Here is a 19,521-nt window from a genome sequence, read left to right on the forward strand (position 1 = left end):
CGTTTATGTATATTCATGTTTATTTAATTTATTTGTTTGTTTGTTTTCTATTGTTATTGTTAGTTTTAAAGCTATTTTGTATCGCTATCCTTGAGTAAGTTTTATTTTGTGAACACAGTTGTTTGCTATTTCCCGCCTACAGTTTAATAGATTTTGAGGTTCTTTAAAGTACAGGATAGAAAATAATAATAATAATAATAATAATAATAATAATAATAATAATAACAAATCAACCATACCATAAATAAAAATACTAACAACGAACAAGATAAATGCAATTGTAGACACCGCACACATTGCCCAGTCCAAAATAAATGTCTAACAAAAAGCGTAGTTTATCAAGCAACAATATTTGCGAAAAAAAACCCGAATAACAAGAAATATTACATAGGCATGACTTCCCTAGATTTCAAAACCCGATACTATGACCACAAAAGCACATTCAAAAAAAACACCGTATAAAAACAACACTAGCGAATAAATACTGGGAACTCAAAGAAAGCGGACATTCGCCGGTAGTCGAATCGAAAATAATGAGACAAGCTACCACTTGCAGACATTTAGACGACCCATGTAAATTATGCCTCCATGAAAAATTTTCTATCCTGTACTTTAAAGAACCTTAAAATCTATTAAACTGTAGGCGGGAAATAGCAAACAACTGTGTTCACAAAATAAAACTTACTCTAGGATAGCGATACAAAATAGCTTTAAAACTAACAATAACAATAGAAAACAAACAAATAAATCAATTAAATAAACATGAATATACATAAACGATCACACACATATATGTATATATATATGTATATGTGCATGTATGTGTGTACACATAGGTATATTTATATGTATAAAAAAAAAGGAGAACGTCTACCTAAAACCACTAACCTAGTTCTAAAACAGATCCTTTGTTTGATAAAATGCACGCCCATTGGCTGATAGGAAGGGGCGCCGTGGATACTAGAAAGCTGATTGGCCAACTAGAAATCCTCAACATATATAAAAACAAGAAGCAACCACAGAATTCGCGCATAAGCCTGACGAATCATATAGTGGGATGAAACGCAGAATATTCAGTGTAGCTTAGTCGCCATATATATTTTATAAATTACTATATATATATATATATATATATATATATATATATATATATATATATAACAATTCTATTATCTATTTATTTATTTATTTATTTATTTATTTAAATATAGCTGCGGTGTGCGCTACGTCGGGCGAACATCTCAAAGATTAGATAATAGGGTAAAACAACATGTTCCATCCAAAATTCGAAATGGAAACTACCTACCTTCGGACGTTTTGAACAATACCCATAGCTCATCTATAGGAGAGCACCTTATAAATAATCGTATTTGCGCTTTGAATTTTAGTGCGGACTTTTTTATCATCCTTAGAAAGTCGCACTCTCTTTATCATCTCAAAATTCTAGAAACTATATATATATCAAGACTCTGAGACCTCTTTGCAAACAAAAAGAGAACCTCTTGGGACTTAATCTAGTTTCTATTTAATAATTAATCCTCCCCTTTTTTATACATATATTCTCCCCTACTTTTTCATCATCGGTTCATTGTCCCTCCCTTTTTCTTTTTAAAACGTAATTAAGCTCGATTTTAGCTCTGTTGAGCGAGCTTCGAAACCGGTCAGCTGACGCATTCATTTTTATTTTTTCATTTCACAATCTTAAATAAATAATGTTTTCGAACAAGTTTAAATTTAGTCTTCACATAGCCATAATATATATATATATATATATATATATATATATATATATATATATATATATATATATATATATATATATATATATATATATATATATATATAGCCTAGAGAAGCTTTGAGTAAAAAAAAAAAGATGTAAAAATAAAAATAAAGAATGCAGTTTAAATTCCCGGAAAAAAAAGAAACTAAATTTAACCTATCGCAGACTTTGCACCTACAAAATCTGACTTCTAAAAAAAATTCAATTATATAATTGTGAATTAAAGCCTTAACTAAAATTGTTAAATAGAAATAGACTCAGCATTTGCATAAGCCGATTTCTCAAAAGTCTTTAATTTATTATTGAACCTTAATTAAAGTTATGAAGAAAAATGTAATGTATCCAATACTTTTGCGTAGCATTGTATACATACATATATATGTATATATATATATATATATATGTATGTATGTATATGTATGTATATATATATACATACATACATATATATATACATGCATATATATACATGCATATATATATACATACATATATATACATATATATATACATTTATATATATATATACATATATATATATACATATATATATATATATATATATATATATATATATATATCCTACGCCTCATTTTCTCGACTGTACCAAATTGCATAAATGTAAATAAAATGTGAACGTACATCTTGCTGCATAGTTTGCCGCTTGACCTTTAAGTTAAAATTGGAAATTCTATAAATAAGTCATTTAACGATTCATATCTCTATTTATATAAAGCAGAGGAGGATAGCGAGAAACATACGTTGACAGTCTGAACACCTGATAAACATAAAAAAAAAATGATAACCAACAATGAATTCATGAATGTCTCGGGGAAGGGAGTTGAATGGAGAGCCTGTAACAGGCAGGACACTGCCTGAATGAATACCAAGGAAGTATGAAGTATATATATTTTAATTTTTGCTATGAATCATCAGATGACTGAACCCCAGAAAATAAATCCACAAATATCATCTAGCAAATTAGTATTTAAAAATTAATCAACAAAAATAATTATATTTGGAAAATTTTGTTTTAATCTACAAAAATTAGATGAAGAATTTAATATGGTGGGTTAACTTGCCATAACAGAGCTTGGAAATATGTATTATTTGGATTATCTTGACTACTGTTTCAATATTGAGTGTTATTCTAACAACTTTTGCAGCCGATGTAACATCCGGCCTTCTTCACGTGCATCACGAGAATCTTTTGTTGCGAATTGGCACGGAATTATTTTTAATTATTTTATTCCAAGTGGCCAGCATGTTTTTTAAGTGATTCGCAAGTGTACTTTTCGTATTGCCCGCACAGAAGACTGAACCCCTAGAACTGTGAACTGAATTTTACCTAGTACTTTATCCGTTATGCCATGGGTCCTTGCGGACAATTCTAGTATGAATTTTTAAAGCCTTAGACATATTATTGTATTTTTTTAGATGTATAATCCTTATACTCATAAATTTAGATCGTTACTTATTACATACGAGCGAGGTAGGTACGCCCGCCTTTGCCCGGCCGTGAAATACGCTTAATATGATATTAGGTGCAAATATAACGTCGTTTTTTTTTACGTTCAACTAAATATATAAAAACGACATTATTTTTGCACCAAACTAATATTTTAATTTGTCCAGATTTCGTATATACTATTATAGAGTCGTGATTTCCAAAGTTGAAAAAAAAAAAGGATCTGGGTCCCATCAGACAGAATCGAAACCGACACATTAGCATTCAAAGCTGGTGACGTTACCACTGTGCCAATGTGGTACACATATGAGCTGATTAAAAATAAACTAAGGAATGTAGAAAATTTACAACAATTTTTGTAAATTTCACCCATTTCGGGCCCCTTAAAAACTATTTTGACCGGCTAAAGAACTATAAAAGAACAGTCTCTAAAAATCCAAACATTTGAGGCTCCTAGCTTTTGAAAATATGGAGACATACAGACAGAAAGAAAGATATATAACCTTTTTATATATTAGATTATATACGTTATTTAGAATAAGCTAAGAAGATAAAAAGTAAAGTTACATAAGAACGATATTACATATTAAGTAAATAAGGGTTCTGTTGTTTATTCCTCTTAATCTGGTAATAGCTTATTTTACTCATTTACTCATTTTATTTATTTTTGCTTTTCAGCTTATATATATATATATATATATATATATATATATATATATATATATATATATATAAATACAATTAAGTTGAAAAGCAAAATTTCACTAGTAATGGAGATATATCTGAGTAAAATAAGCTATTACCAGATAAAGAGGAATAAACAATAGAACCCTTATTAACTTATATATATATGGGTGACTATTATAGAACTGATAACATATAATGATAGAAGATGTATCGAGACACAGGAATGGATATGTTTGATCTGGCATAATGATGATTCATTAAAATTGTGGGGTCTGCTTACGCGCCTGGACCACAAAGTATGGAAATACAAAAATTAAAAAAAAAAAAAAATGTTTACAAGTGTTTTTGATATAGATGTATATAAGAATATTTTGATAACTATGTTTCAACTTAAATAGGGATGGTATAATACAATTGTGGGGTCTGCGTTCGCGCCTGGCCTCCATAGAATGGAATTAGGCACAAACTTAAATAAAGACTTTTCATATCTATCTGCGTAAGTATACTTTCATAAATATGTTTCAGTTTGAAGAAATATGATATAATAAAATTATGGGGTGTTTGTTCGCGCCTGACCTCCATAGAATGGAAATATATCTCAAAGTTTAACAAGGTTTTTTAATATAGATCCACAGAATATTGTGATAAGTGTTTCAGTGTGAACAGGTATGGTATAATAAATTATGGGGTCTATCTATTTTATTTTTACTTTCATCATATTTTGCTTTGGTTTTGATACTCCCTAATTCGAAGCTATCTCTTTACAACCCTTCCTTTCCATAACCTATCATAAATCAGAGTCCATTTTCTGTAGGCTGTTTTTGAACCCAGTCAACGACGAGTATTTTTGTTAGTATATATATATATATATATATATATATATATATATATATATATATATATATATACATATATATATATATATATATATATATATACATATATATATATTGTACGGCATACACGCGTTGACACACCGGTTCTCGTCAGATCACCGAAGCCTGGTTAGTACCAGATGGGTGACCATTTGAGAATTCTAGGCGCTGTATGTGCTCTCCGCTTATCTCGGCATTTGCTTCCAGTCGTTCTGTACATACACTTCACTTGCCACTAGTATTTAACAATGTCGACTCAGGAGAGCTGTGATTTGAAATTGCGCACATCCTGCTACAAATATTTCACACGCAGGCACCCCTACGTGGGTATCCAGGGTATCCATAGTCTGTTAAAAACTGTAGGAGCCTATATATATATAAACCATTATAAGTATTTGATAATATTTTCTCCTCTAAAGAGATGGTAGACATCGAAATCCTATAGGATAAGGAGTTATAATATTTCAAATGTATTCTTTGTCTTACATAGAATAATAAAAAAATCTTTTGATTTGAAATTCAAACATTTCACGTCATAAATTTTTAAATTTATTGAATGACTAAAATTATATATATATATATATATATATATATATATATATAAACACACACAGACGCGCACACACACATACGCATATATATATATATATATATATATATATATATATATATATATATATATATATAAGTAAAAGGCGCCACGATATTGTAGAATTAAAAATTACAATATTTTATTCAAAACAAGGAGTACAAGATAACTGTGAAAAATAAATGTGATAAAATTACAGGTTATATTGAATGTATAGTATAGTATAGTATAGTATATATATATATATATATATATATATATATATATATATATATATATATATATATATATATATATATATAATTACACACTTTCATATAACCTGTACTTTTAATCTTAGGGGTAATTATTTATAGATGCAGGTATATTTTCGAGTAGGAGAATAGACATACCATAGACAGTGCTGTTTGGTGGAGCAATAGTCAACAAGGCGTCCTGATAAGAAGTGACGTTGTCTAAAATCAATGAGTAAACATCACTCACTGTTGGATTTGATTGGATGGAGAAATAAAGATAGACTTGGACGACAATGCTTCCATTTGTAATGACTCCAACACGTAAACCAACATAATCTTTCCCGATTTGGCTCACCTGGGCATTTAATAATACCTAAAAGAAAAATCGCAAGACAACATATAATCTTTAGATAAGAGGCCAGAATAGTTAACACTTGATAGCAAGTCTAAAGTAAATAAGTTCTTGATGAGCCGTTCCATATAAGTTATTAAATTTACCAAATTTTCATTACTAATGATTACTATATTGACCAATTTCTACTGTACACTCTTTAACCCTTATCCTTGAGTGGCCTCTGGGCCTTGATAATGTGGTGATGCCTTTGTAAAAAAAAAAATAAATAAATAAATAAATAATTAAAAAATAGCAAATAAGTTATAGCTAACGCAGCAGAATTAAATTCTCTACCGACCCGTATTATTTTTATGTGTGTTAACTGTTTGTAAGATTGTTGTTTTAGTTTAAAACTCTTGTTTGATAAAACGCTCCTTATCAACACACGAAACCCAAAATGACCGATGAGGCGATCACGTTGGGGGGATTAGACAGAAGGGATAATGAAAGAATAAATACTCTACCATTTACCTAACGTCTGAATAGCAATACCCCCCCCCCCAAAAAAAAACTTAAAAACACACGTAATCACCTTAAGAGATTAGAAAGTATACACTGGTTTTAATTTCAGCAGCATTCTATCTCTTGCTTCCCTTATTTTCGTCCTTTACTCCTCACATTGTATGAGCGATGTTTCTGACAAAGAGGGAAGAATTGCTGTTTTCTGGGTCGGAATCTATCTATCTAACACTTGTCGTTGACAATTTCTTTATCATGAAGTAGCATTTTTCGCTCCTTACATCAAGTGGTTTCATGCTTTGTCTGGATCGATTTCCATAACAAAACATTTAAACTTAAGCGAAAAATCTCGGAATGAAATTATAAAAAAAATCTTACAAACAGTTGTAATTTTCTCTTTAAAATTCTCGTCTTTTAACTTTTACCAAATATTAATAAAATGTAATAAAAAATAGATTTTATCAAAATATTAATAAAATGTTATAAAAAATAACTTTTACCAAATGTTAATAAAATGTTATAAAAATAACTTTTACCAAATGTTAATAAAATGTTATAAAAATAACTTTTACCAAATGTTAATAAAATGTTATAAAAATAACTTTTACCAAATATTAATAAAATGTTATAAAAACAACTTTTACCAAATATTAATAAAATGTTATAAAAAAATAGATTTTATCAAAATATTAATAAAATGTTATAAAAAATAACTCTTACCAAATGTTAATAAAATGTTATAAAAAATAACTTTTACCAAATATTAGTAAATGTTACAAAATAACTTTTACCAAATATTAATAAAATGTTACAAAATAACTTTTTCCAAATATTAATAAAATGTTATAAAAATAATTTTACAAAATATTAATAAAATGTTATAAAAAATAACTTTTTACCAAATATTAATAAAATGTTATAAAAAAATAACTTTTACCAAATATTAATAAAATGTTATAAAAAAACAACTTTTACCAAATGTTAATAAAATGTTATAAAAGATAACTTTTACAAAATGTTAATAAAATGTTATAAAAATAATTGTACCAAATATTAATAAAATGTTATAAAAATAATTTTACCAAATATTAATAAAATGTTATAAAAAGTAACTTTTACCAAATATTAATAAAATGTTATAAAAAGTAACTTTTACCAAATATTAATAAAATGTTATAAAAATAACTTTTACCAAATATTAATAAAATGTTATAAAAATAACTTTTACCAAATATTAATAAAATGTTATAAAAATAACTTTTACCAAATATTAATAAATGTAACAAAATAACTTTTACCAAATATTAATAAAATGTTACAAAATAACTTTTTCCAAATATTAATAAAATGTTATAAAAAATAACTTTTACCAAATGTTAATAAAATGTTATAAAATTAACTTTTACCAAATATTAATAAAATGTTATAAAAATAACTTTTACCAAATGTTAATAAAATGTTATAAAAATAACTTTTACCAAATGTTAATAAAATGTTATAAAAATAATTTTACCAAATATTAATAAAATGTTATAAAAATAATTTTACCAAATATTAATAAAATGTTATAAAAAATAACTTTTCCCAAATATTAATTAAATGTTATAAAAAACAACTTTTACCAAATGTTAATAAAATTTTATAAAAGATAACTTTTACCAAATATTAATAAAATGTTATAAAAATAATTTTTACCAAATATTAACAAAATGTTATAAAAATACTTTTACCAAATATTAATAAAATGTTGTAAAAATAACTTTTACCAAATATTAGTAAATGTTACAAAATAACTTTTTCCAAATATTAATAAACTGTAATAAAAATAACTTTTTCCAAATATTAATAAAACGTAAAAAAATAAATTTATCGAATATTAATAAAGTTTAATAAAAAAATAACTTTTATCAAATATTAATTAAAATGTGTGAATACTTCTTGTTTTACTATATGTGCGTTTCTCACCTGTACGTAACACATCACTGTGTTTGATTATTTATTGATAAAGTATATAAATAAAATGCAACAGTCTGAAAGAAAACGATTTTTTAATCCTATAAAAATGCAATCGCGAAATTACATCTAGCACAGGGCATTTCGGCTCATTCTTAAACAAAAATCATCTATTTTGATGTTTTATTAATAGCTGAACATAACAGTTGAACATTAACAATTGGACATAACGTCAATATTACTGTGATAATGGATAATAGTTACTCATTTATCTTTGAAAAAAGTTATTACAAAAGTTGTTTTTTAATTATAGTTCAGAAAAAGGAAAATTTATTTATATAGCGAACTTTGTTCAATATTTTTAAACAAGAATTAATTTAACACCAATAATAAACGTTAAATGTGTTGTTATTGTTGTAATGTTTAGATTTTTAAGAAATAATTTTCGGTCTATGTACACGTTTAAAATTATTGTCTTTCAAATAAAAATTGACAAATTGTAACACTTTTCCTATCTTTCATTTTAATTCCACGTTTCACAAATAATCTTGTTTTGATGGCTATCGGAAACTTTCTTTTTATTTTTACAGTCCTTTGCAAATGAATGAATGACACAACGGGAAGAACGTTGAAAGAAAAAGGTAAACGCTAAGTTATCTTTCCTTTTTTAAAAAAGCAACACCTAAATACACTATTTAGCTTACAAGGTAAGCAAAAATTAATTCCATACCTTACCATTTTTGGTTTTCCATATGGTAAGTACTCTGCTAAAACAAATAGATTTCATTCTCTGCAGACTTACTACCAGGTTATGAAGAGTATGGAATGTAATGATGAAATAGTGTGGATAGAAGGTAAAGGGGGATAAACTTGTTCTAGTTATGATAGACAAAAACCCTGTTTAAGGACTCATTCAGATGATTCACTGGAATTGTTTAGAAGGATGCAATACCCTAAGATGTACCTGCAGAAGGTATGAGCTAGAATGTGCCAGTGCATGTAAAAATTGCCAAGATAATAACTGTGACAATACGAAAAATGCTCCGGTAATAGATGATGAGGAAGAGAAAGTGTGAACATTTTCGAAAACAACATTATTACCTTATGGCGGTGGTAGGGGTAACCTTAGATATGGTATAAGGGTTGATTCAACACCTATGACAATCATTTTATGTGAAAGATTGACCTTGAAAAACGTGAATAAAATGCAAGATTTATAGGTTTATCGTGAAAACTGACCGAGTTAGGATTTTAAGACGGAATGGAAAATGATTGTAAGTGGAAAATGTTCAACTTCGAAATTTGAAACTTTCCATACTCAAATCTTGTCCAACTTTTAATGTGATGTAAAGTAGACCCAAACTGACATAGAACCATAAAAAATACAATGTTGGATTTTTTCTGTGTCAGTTGGTGCATTGGCTCGTTTAAAAATACTAGTAGGACATGACATTAGTGTATGATTGGTGACATTTACTGGGTGTGTTTCTAACAATATTTTGTTTAATCGTCGATTTTTGAGTGATTATCGAGTTTTTTTTCCTTTAGTTCAACAGACGACAGTACTTTTGTTTTTAAGTCAGAAAATCCTTCAAAACAAGTTAAAGCAAAAAAAAAAGAAACTTATCCATGAAGGTAGAATAGTAATTTATCTTGCCTTTGGTAAGATTTATTTGCTGCATGTTTATATTTTATTTATTTATTTATTTTTTGTTGAATTGGCTGAATCTGAATTTTCATCCAGATTGATGACTTTCAAATAACATACATCATACTAAACAAGAGAAGAGGTTTTCTGGATTGGAGTTGTGGACGAACATTTTGTCTTACCGCTTTTTGGAGTTTTGTTTGCACATCATGTCGCAACGGCGACGTAACGTTGTTTATTTGCGGTTCGAAAATAGCAGATTTGTTTTCGATGGCCGTTATACGAATTTGGGCGGCAAATAATTTCACAGCTATAAAAAAAAACAAAAAAGAAGAAAAAATATGAGAAATAAATAAACGCATACATCGAAGCAGAAACAGTACATAATGTTACGTTCTCGTCCGAGAGCGATAAAAAAAACGGTTTTGTGTCACATCCTCTCGTAGTGGAAGGGAGATATATTTATATATGTATACTTCATAGTACACAATCTTGGCGTAATGTGCTACGACTGTTGCAAAGACAGTACATAATGTTACGTTCTCGTCCGAGAGCGATAAAAAAACGAATAGAGTAAACGTCTTGGTACTTGTGCAGATTTAATACCAGACATACCTAAGCGTCGTTCAGCTTTTTCCGGAACATGACGTTGACCGCTCGAGTTTGCCTGTAATCTGACCTAAGACGCCGATGAATAAAGCACATTGCGCGGCAACAAGCAGACGACTTTCGGATAAATATTGGAAGTAAAATAAATAAATAGATGTTACGTGAGAATCATGGAGACTAACAGCACTATGAATTTATTAATGTTAAGCAAACAACTGCAGATACGCGAAGGAGTATTTTTTTTTCTTGTCAAAATAAGAAATTAATCAGATTCCAAAAGGAATTGCATTGTATGTGACGTTAGCTATGCATCATTGCAAAGAGAATCTCCGTAAGCGACGGATGTGGCTGGAGGGGCACCGACCTTTTCTTAAAATTTGCTTGACATAAAAGGAGTTTTTTGCTTCTTTGAACCTGTTGTGGTGGCACACATTCATTTGCATATGTTATTTGAACTACCTTTGTTTGTTGAGTCGTCATTTGTATTGCTTTCTACGTTACTTGTTTCAACCTGCAAAATTAACAGAACCTTATTAAAAACCTTTTCTAAGATCAAAAATTGAATATACATAATTTGTTTGGAAAAAAAAAACTTTGTTTGCTAAACATTATTGTGATCGCCGCATCTGTTTAATTAGACGAATAAACTACTCATACATTAGAAATATAAAGAGAGTTTGCTGAGTTCTTCAAGGTTTTATTGGAGATAATTTACTTATGGAGAGAGACTAATGACTTAATAATTATATCCTTCTTAATTTACTAACCTACTCTGATGAAATGGGTAACGCGACGGACGGAGATATCGGCAACATTCAACTTAGATTATCAGTGTTTACATTATCTGGGTGTGTCCAGTTCGTATCGCTCTCCAAGAGAAATTACCTAGGAAACAGTTGTGGGGACTCATCTATGGACAAGAGATGAACTTTTCGGAATTGTAGAAATAAACCGAGAGGTACGACTGTCATTTCGACAGAAACTTGGCTATTTTGATAGCTATTTTGCTGTTGAACTGATGCAAAATGTTCTGTGTAGCCCAGTAAGTTTATCTGAGTCGCCTTCACCGGGGAATGCAGGCGGAGCTACGCAGGCATATTTTTCAGGACCAAAGTGCTCCTCTTAAAGCACTGACTCATTTTCTCACCTTCCGATTTTGTGTCACATCCTCTCGCAGTGGGAGTGGGGTATATTTATATATGTATACTTCATAGTACGCAATCTTGGCGTAATGTACTACGACTGTTGCTCTTTGTATATTCTGTTGTTTTGGGGGTTTTTTCGCAATATATATTACCTGTCTAATCCATATTCGTGTCGTGTTTTTCTGTCGAACTCGGAAATCTGGACGGAATTTCGAACGGAACTCTTTATTTACTTCACGGGGGGTAGCATGCTCTTGTTCCGTCAACCATGACTGGATAGATGTCCTAAGTAATTCGCAATGCATAGTTCGGTCGCCCACACTGATAATTGAGCTTTCAACCTTCAGGAGAATATCATTTTTATAATATATTTTCCGCAAGTACTCTAATCACTGCAGATTCCCGAGTACAATAGAAACATTCCCGAGTTTCGATAAGATACATCTGTTATATATAGGTCTTATTAAAAGCGCAGTCTTTGAGTCTTAGAGAGTCTTATTAAGAGAGATCTTGCGTTCTGTGTTCGTGTTATGAAGAGATCTATGTATATAAAATGTTCATACTTAGAAGTGTAGTGAGGAGACAGTGTTGAGACAGTCTTAGTGCTCACATTGTAGATATGAGATGTAGAGTTCACATTGTAGATTTGTGATGTCGAGACATTGTGTATGTAAAGACATTTTAAAACACATGATATATAAGACATATAATGACAATTTCACTTTACCTTTTTGGTAGAATTACAACACAAAGATGACGTTTATAAAAACACATGATGGGTTTATTTCTTCTTCGACCGGTCGGTGTCTTTCTTTGTCAAGAATTCAAAGTTTTACATTTTATGTTTCAAAGATGACCGTCTCGCTTCCGGACGTTCGACTCCCATCTTTGGACTCCAGACTGTCGTCTCTCGTCCTCAGTTTCCCTCTCAGACTCCTTCTGCTTAACTCTAAAGTTTCTAACTATATCGAGAACTTCCCATTTTCCATGACGTCATACACATGTTAAAACATGTGTCTTCTTTCACGTGTTCTGAAAATGCGTGTCCAAAACTTTTTCCTTTGCTTACAAAAGGAATTTTAACCTATATTCCCAGTAACCTATATTTCCAATATGTTAAAAACATGTTTATTAAATTATCTTATAGTTGCATTATTCAATTGAATTCCATAACAGAATTGACAAATGCACATTCTTTTCTTAAAACTATTTTATCTCTAAGCTAAACAATGGTTTGTTTTTACATTCCATTTGCTAATTCTCTCTCGTAATCTATTTCTAAACCTAAATTACGAGGTTCGAATTTCATCTATTCTATTTCATTTTCATTTTAGCTAAATCTCTCTATTTTTATACTTACATGAAAAGGGGACAGTCCTTATCATGTAACACATCTATCGGAGGTTATATCGACCAAAACGTTGTTAAAATGACACTCGAGGTGAGAACAGTAGTCCGAAGAATCCAAATAATACGATTAAGCAATCCTCATCTCCAAATTTCAGAAACGAAATAAATTTAAATACTTATTTACTCTATTGTTTCCAAGGAAATTACATCGATTTGTCTAAGTTATGGGGCTAGATTCCCTCTTTTATAATTTTATAATATTAAAGGTAACCATGTTTTTCTTTTTTGGGTGGTATGTTGCGATGAGGACGTAAGATTAGTCGTAGGAATAAGAGAACATTGTTAATAGTTAGATATAAGTTTAGTAATAATATTAAGGAAAGGTTGTTTAAGGTTGACTAGCAGGGCTACACGGCGATGCTCGGGAACGTGTAAACAATGAGAAAATTGGTTTTGAACATATCTGTTATTCTTAGGATAGAGGAATTTTTAATGTCTATATATCATTTGCTATTTCGAGCAAAGGAATATTTTACCTACCTTAAAACTATTACACGTGTATGAAATAATTATACCATCCTTAGGATAGGTAATTTACAGCAGACAAAACATAATATTTATTTCCCTAAAAAACAAAAAACAAAAGAACAGAACAAAAAAAAAACAAAGAAGACTTGCTTATATGCCCTTAAACGCTATTTGGTTTAACACTGTCTAGCAAATGGGCGATCATTTTACATTAAATTTATATGAGAAACTGATCCCTTATTCTAAATTCTAAAATAATTGTGTTTGCTTTCCGAGGATTGAACCTAGAAGCATCGCGTTGACAGTCAGCAGTTCTACCGATTGACACACGGGAGCGGTGCCCGTAAATTATCTCGCCAAATGTCCATTTAAACAAACATTTGTCAACCACTTTTACAGTGCTCCAACCGCTTGTTTACAAATAAAACAGTGAGCGTCGCATTTTTCAGCCAATTAAGTAGCGGATGAGATTATTTACAACAGAGCTCAACCCAAAGAGGGGGATATATACATATGATTTATACAGGCTAATAAAAATACGACACTGACATGTCGATAGTTCGATCTGTAGTTATTAAAAACTAAGATTTCCTCAGACAAAATAGAAACTTGAATGCTGGAGAGAAACTTGAATGCCTAATAGACAATATCCTAAGGTCTATTTGTACATCGGGTTTGTTAGGACAACCTGGCATGAGGATACTTTCCTTGAAATTAAATCTTGACCAAATATTCAAAATCACATACGATTTACAGTACAAATAAGATCTCATTACTATGGCAAACATACACTGACTTTTAGAATGAATGGTAAATCTTTTCCAAGTGATGTTACCCTAAATAACACCACGAAGCTGGATACTCCACCAGATTATATAAATTCTTTACTTAGAATCCAGTAAGACTAAGAGACCACAAGAAAAATATAATATATATGAATGGTCAATTGGGTTGAGGAAAATTATGTTCCTACCTTATTTACTAATTCAGTATTTGGGAGGTAAATGTGAACTTTAATGGAATATTCGAATATCTATGTATCTCATACAGAGATCAAGTGTTAGCTCCCAGAATGTGACCCCTTCATTTCTGAGAACGTCGACTGAAGTAAAGTGTAACATCGCAAAAAAAGTAAAAGGAGAGAGAAAAACTTCGCATCAATAAATAAAAGGTCACATGATCACATTTTAAATGATCTATTACAATTTGGCCGTATTACTGTCGGTTTATTTGTTTGTTTGTTCACAATTTGATTTATATATGCAAAATGGTGCACTGCTTCATAAAAAAAAGATTCAATACTGAAAACGGATTTTATATACTTTTATTCCTGCATGATTTCTATTATAGAATATTTATTAAAAAGAAATTAACATTCAAGAGGTTATCTCATTTGCATATTACATTTAAAAAAATCTGTTTTAACAATTAGCTCTAAATTTATCATGAAAATTAGTTATAAAATTGTTTTAAGTATGGGTTTTATCTGATTTATTTTTCATTTAATGTACGTTTAATTTAATCTATTTTTAATCGTTAGTATAACAAAGATCAGCTGCGTTTAAAAAACGGAAGTAAGTTTTCATTTAAACTACGAGTTATTTCCCTTTAAGCTATGCGATTTTATATTCCTGTTTGAATTTCATAGATGAAGATGACTATGGTTTATTCTTCCCAAAATCCAAATCATGGCTAACTTTCAGGAAAATCGTTACAACTTAGGATATTTGGTTAACCTTAAATAGTATGTGACAAATCCCTCCGCTCGGTAATATGTTTTCTTTATATATACCTAGCAACGTCGGGTATGTACATGTGTTATTTAAATAAATCGTTTGCATATCTTCAATTAAGAGTTTAATAAAATTACTTATTTTTTAACATTGACTTCATATCGTCTAATTGAGATGCAGTTCCGATCGTCAGACTGCTAAAAGAAAAAGGTGTCGGATGTAGCAATTCGTGCGATGCGCGAGGGAGTGAAATGTAGCACATACCACAGAAAGAAGGGAAATTGATTTCCCATAAAAAGAAGAGAGCATTGTAAAGGGTATTTTGTTTTACTTAATTTTATAAAATAAATCTGATGCGATATACGCAATTTTCAAAGATAAAAAATATTAATATTTTTTCCTAAGTTTGTATAGAAATGAAATAAATAAAAATTAAGATTGATAATGATCTTAAAATTAATACAATTAATGATAAACATTGATAATAATAATTCTGATTATAATAATTATGAAAGAATAATATAATAATTGTAGTAATGATAATTAGACTTTTATAGCAATAATAATTATAGATATATATATCTAAAGAATTGGGAGAAACACTAGAGGATGACCTCCAATCTGTAGTGGAATGGGGACAAAAATGGATGGTCACGTTCAATGCCGCCAAGACTAAACTAGTTCCCTTCAATAATTACAAGAAACCTTTTCTACCACCAATAGCAATGGCCAATGACTCTTTATCTGAGAGTACATCTTTCAAACTCCTTGGCCTAACGTTCACAGGAAATATGAGTTGGAATAATTACATTAAAGCATTGCCAGGGCCGCTGCAAAGAAGGTAGGCTCTCTCTACCGTGCTAGAAAATTACTAACACTCGAAAGTATCCTGTACCTCTATAAGGCCACCATTCGCCCATGTATGGAGTATTGCTGTCATATTTGGGCTGGTGCATCTGCTACTAGTCTCTCGCTCCTGGACAAGGTTCAAAAGAGAGACGCCAATCTGATAGGCCCTGAACTGGCATCTAAGCTTCAGCTTCTGTCCCATCAACGAAATGTTGCATCTTTCTGCTTGTTCTCTGCCTTCCAGAAGTTGTTGGAAAGCTACGGTAAGTGCATTGCATCCGAACGAGATTACTTCAAAAGGGATAAGAGTTTCATGTATGTTGTATCAGTATAAAGCCCCATACGAATATAGAAAAAAAAACCTTTTAACATTGAAGGCACCTAGTATGATAATAACTACGAGTTCCATCTGTAATAAAACTGATAACAATATTAATAATCCCATCAATAACAGTATTATGGATAATTTCAATACTAATAACATATGACAATAGTAATAATACTAATAATAACTAAAAATAATAAAACAAAGACCACTAGTAATATTAAGAATAATAAGAAAACCAATACTAATACAAATACTTCTAAGGACACAAGTAATAAAATTAATAATAATTCAAGTCAACTACTATTTATAATAATAATAATAATAATAATAATAATAATAATAATAATAATAATAATAATAATAATAATAATAATAATCAGCTGAAATATTAAGAAAAACCCTTGAATGTGGAGACTAACCACAAGCGCAGGCCAGAGTGCTGCAGAGACAAAATATGAAGGGAGGTAATTCATGCCCAATATACAAGTTAAAAACCTTTGTTAGCAATTTGTTTAAGGTTAAGCCACATTTTGACCGAACTCTTAGGTATTTAGATTGAAAAGATTTTTTCAATATTACACCTTAGGGAAAAAAACAGATTTTTCGTTGGATGAGATCTTAGCTATTAATAACTACCGATGGAAATATTGCAATAATAATGTATCTAAACTTGTACATATCTCTCTCTCTATATATATATATATACATATATATATATATATATATATATATATATACATATATATATATAACTATTTCATTTATTCACATAAATTTACTATACGAAAGTATAGATTTATGCGTAAACTTTAAGTATTTACTTCAAAAGTGCTCAATACGTAGGTAGAGCTAGTTAGTAATTTATAAAATATATATGGCGATTAAGCTACACTGAATATTCTGCGTTTCATCCAACTATAGGATTCGTCAGGCTTATGCGCATAAGTCTGACGAATCCTATAGTTGGATGAAACGCAGAATATTCAGTGTAGCTTAATCGCCATATATATTTTATAAATTACTATATATATATATATATATATATATATATATATATATATATATATATATATATATAGGGTGTCCCAAAAGAAGCTGATGGTTAAAATAATTCATAAGTTTCTTAATTTTTTATATTTGTGTTTTATTTTTTCAGATCATCTAGAGTAACCCTCCCAAGGTCATCACGAGTCGTTACACTACCAAGGAGTGAATATTTATTGTAGAGTCGTATTTTCGGTTGAATGAGTCAATATCAGAAACTCAAAGAGAATTTCAACAGAAGAAATTCCCCTACTCCCAAAGCAATAAAAGCTATGGTGGCTCGATTTCATGAGCAAGGTTCTGTATGTGACCTCCCTAAATCTGGTAGACCCTGTACGGCAAGAAGTGATGAGAATCTTCAGAGATTAGCAGAGATTGTGGCCAAGGATCCATCCAGATCAGTAAAAAGGAGATCAAGTCAAATTGGGGTCTCTCGATCGTCTCTTCAGAGAATGCGTCATAAAGATGGCAATTTTCATATAAAATTTAATTGGTGCAAGAGCTTCAGCCAAATGATTCGGAAAAAAAAGGCTGGAATACACCATCAATTCCAAGATTTGGCCAAACTTTCCCAAACACCTCATTATGTCCGATGAGGCCCATGGGTTCATAAATAAGCTAAATTGCAGGATTTGGGGATCAGAAAATCCCCCCACAACAGCACAACGGCAATTACACCTTCAAAAATGTACAGTATGGTGTGGAGTAACGGCGGATTAAGTAATCTGAATTGGTGGACATTTGAGTAATATCATTTTTCATAACTAAAATTAAACCTTGTGAAAAACATACCCGAGATAAAGTTGTGCGAATAGAATTACAATAAGTAGACTATGATATACTATATCTCAAATGATCACGGAGAGGCTCATCTACCTACATATTGGTAAGCATAACTTAAATATTGAGACAGTTAATCAAATTTTAAATCTATTATTTATGTGTGGGTGTGTATATGTATATATATGTGCATGCGAGTGTGCCTCGCATTTCATGTTTTTGTGTTGATATTAGGCTCTGTTTAGTTCGGGAGTGAATCTTGTTATGAAGTTTTTTTTCCTGTGTAAGTAAATAAAAAATAATTGCGTGTTTGGAGATTGGTATTATTTTGAAGCTATTTCCACTGTGTGTACGTGTTTTGAAACATAGAAGTGTATGTTATCTGCAATTTGGATGTTGTTCTTATGTAAGGCCACCCTATTTCTGAAATGTTTGGTGGCGATATGTAGGATTTGTTGCATGCTGTGCATCTTAGTGCATATACTACCTTTCTAGAGGTGCAATTTAGATCCTTTTTTATTTTGAATGTTTGTATTGGGTTTTTCAATGCGTATGTGTTTCCTTCTATTATTATCACATACTCCACATCGCGGTTTGTCGCATTTTGTAACCCCATTTGTAATGTGTAGAACGATTTTTGTGGAAGTTAGGATGCGTTTTAAGTTTTTGGGTTGGCGTTTGCTTTTTATTATTTTGTTGCTTTAAGTATGCTGTTTAGTTTGTCGTTCTGATTGAGGAGGATAAGGTTTTTTGTTATTTGTGTAAAAAATAGTTCTGGGTTTTTTGTGTTTTGTGTGGAGACGTATGCTAAAATTTGTTCTTTGTTGTGTTCTTTTGGGATTCTTAGTTGGTCTACTGGGATTTTTTCTGCCAGTTCAATACCTTTACGTATTAGTGGTGGTGGATATCCTCTTTTCCGCAGGATTATTTGTAGTTCATTTAGTCGAGTCGAACGGAGGTGTCTGTCTGTGACTATAGTACAGACTCTACGTGCCAAGGAGTAGGGTATGGATTTTAGACAGTTTTTGGGATGGTGGCTTTTGAAGTGGAGGTATTGTTGAGT

The 19,521-nt window shown here is 30.2% G+C and overlaps 1 protein-coding gene across 1 annotated transcript in view; it reads right to left on the reverse strand.

Annotated features, from left to right (window-relative positions):
- The window catches only part of LOC145243718 (polycystin family receptor for egg jelly-like), a 144,744-nt gene that overhangs the window by 94,267 nt on the left and 30,956 nt on the right, over positions 1-19,521 (reverse strand). The window contains exons 2-3 of the mRNA XM_080106771.1: positions 10,275-10,402; positions 5,795-6,011 (exon numbers count right to left, since the gene is read on the reverse strand). The gene's annotated coding sequence lies outside the window, so the exon portion shown is untranslated. The remainder of the gene's footprint in view (positions 1-5,794; positions 6,012-10,274; positions 10,403-19,521) is intronic.

This window comes from Euprymna scolopes, chromosome 22, assembly GCF_053919585.1.
Source record: "Euprymna scolopes isolate OS-2025 chromosome 22, ASM5391958v1, whole genome shotgun sequence".
Taxonomy (NCBI): Eukaryota; Metazoa; Mollusca; class Cephalopoda; order Sepiida; family Sepiolidae; genus Euprymna; species Euprymna scolopes.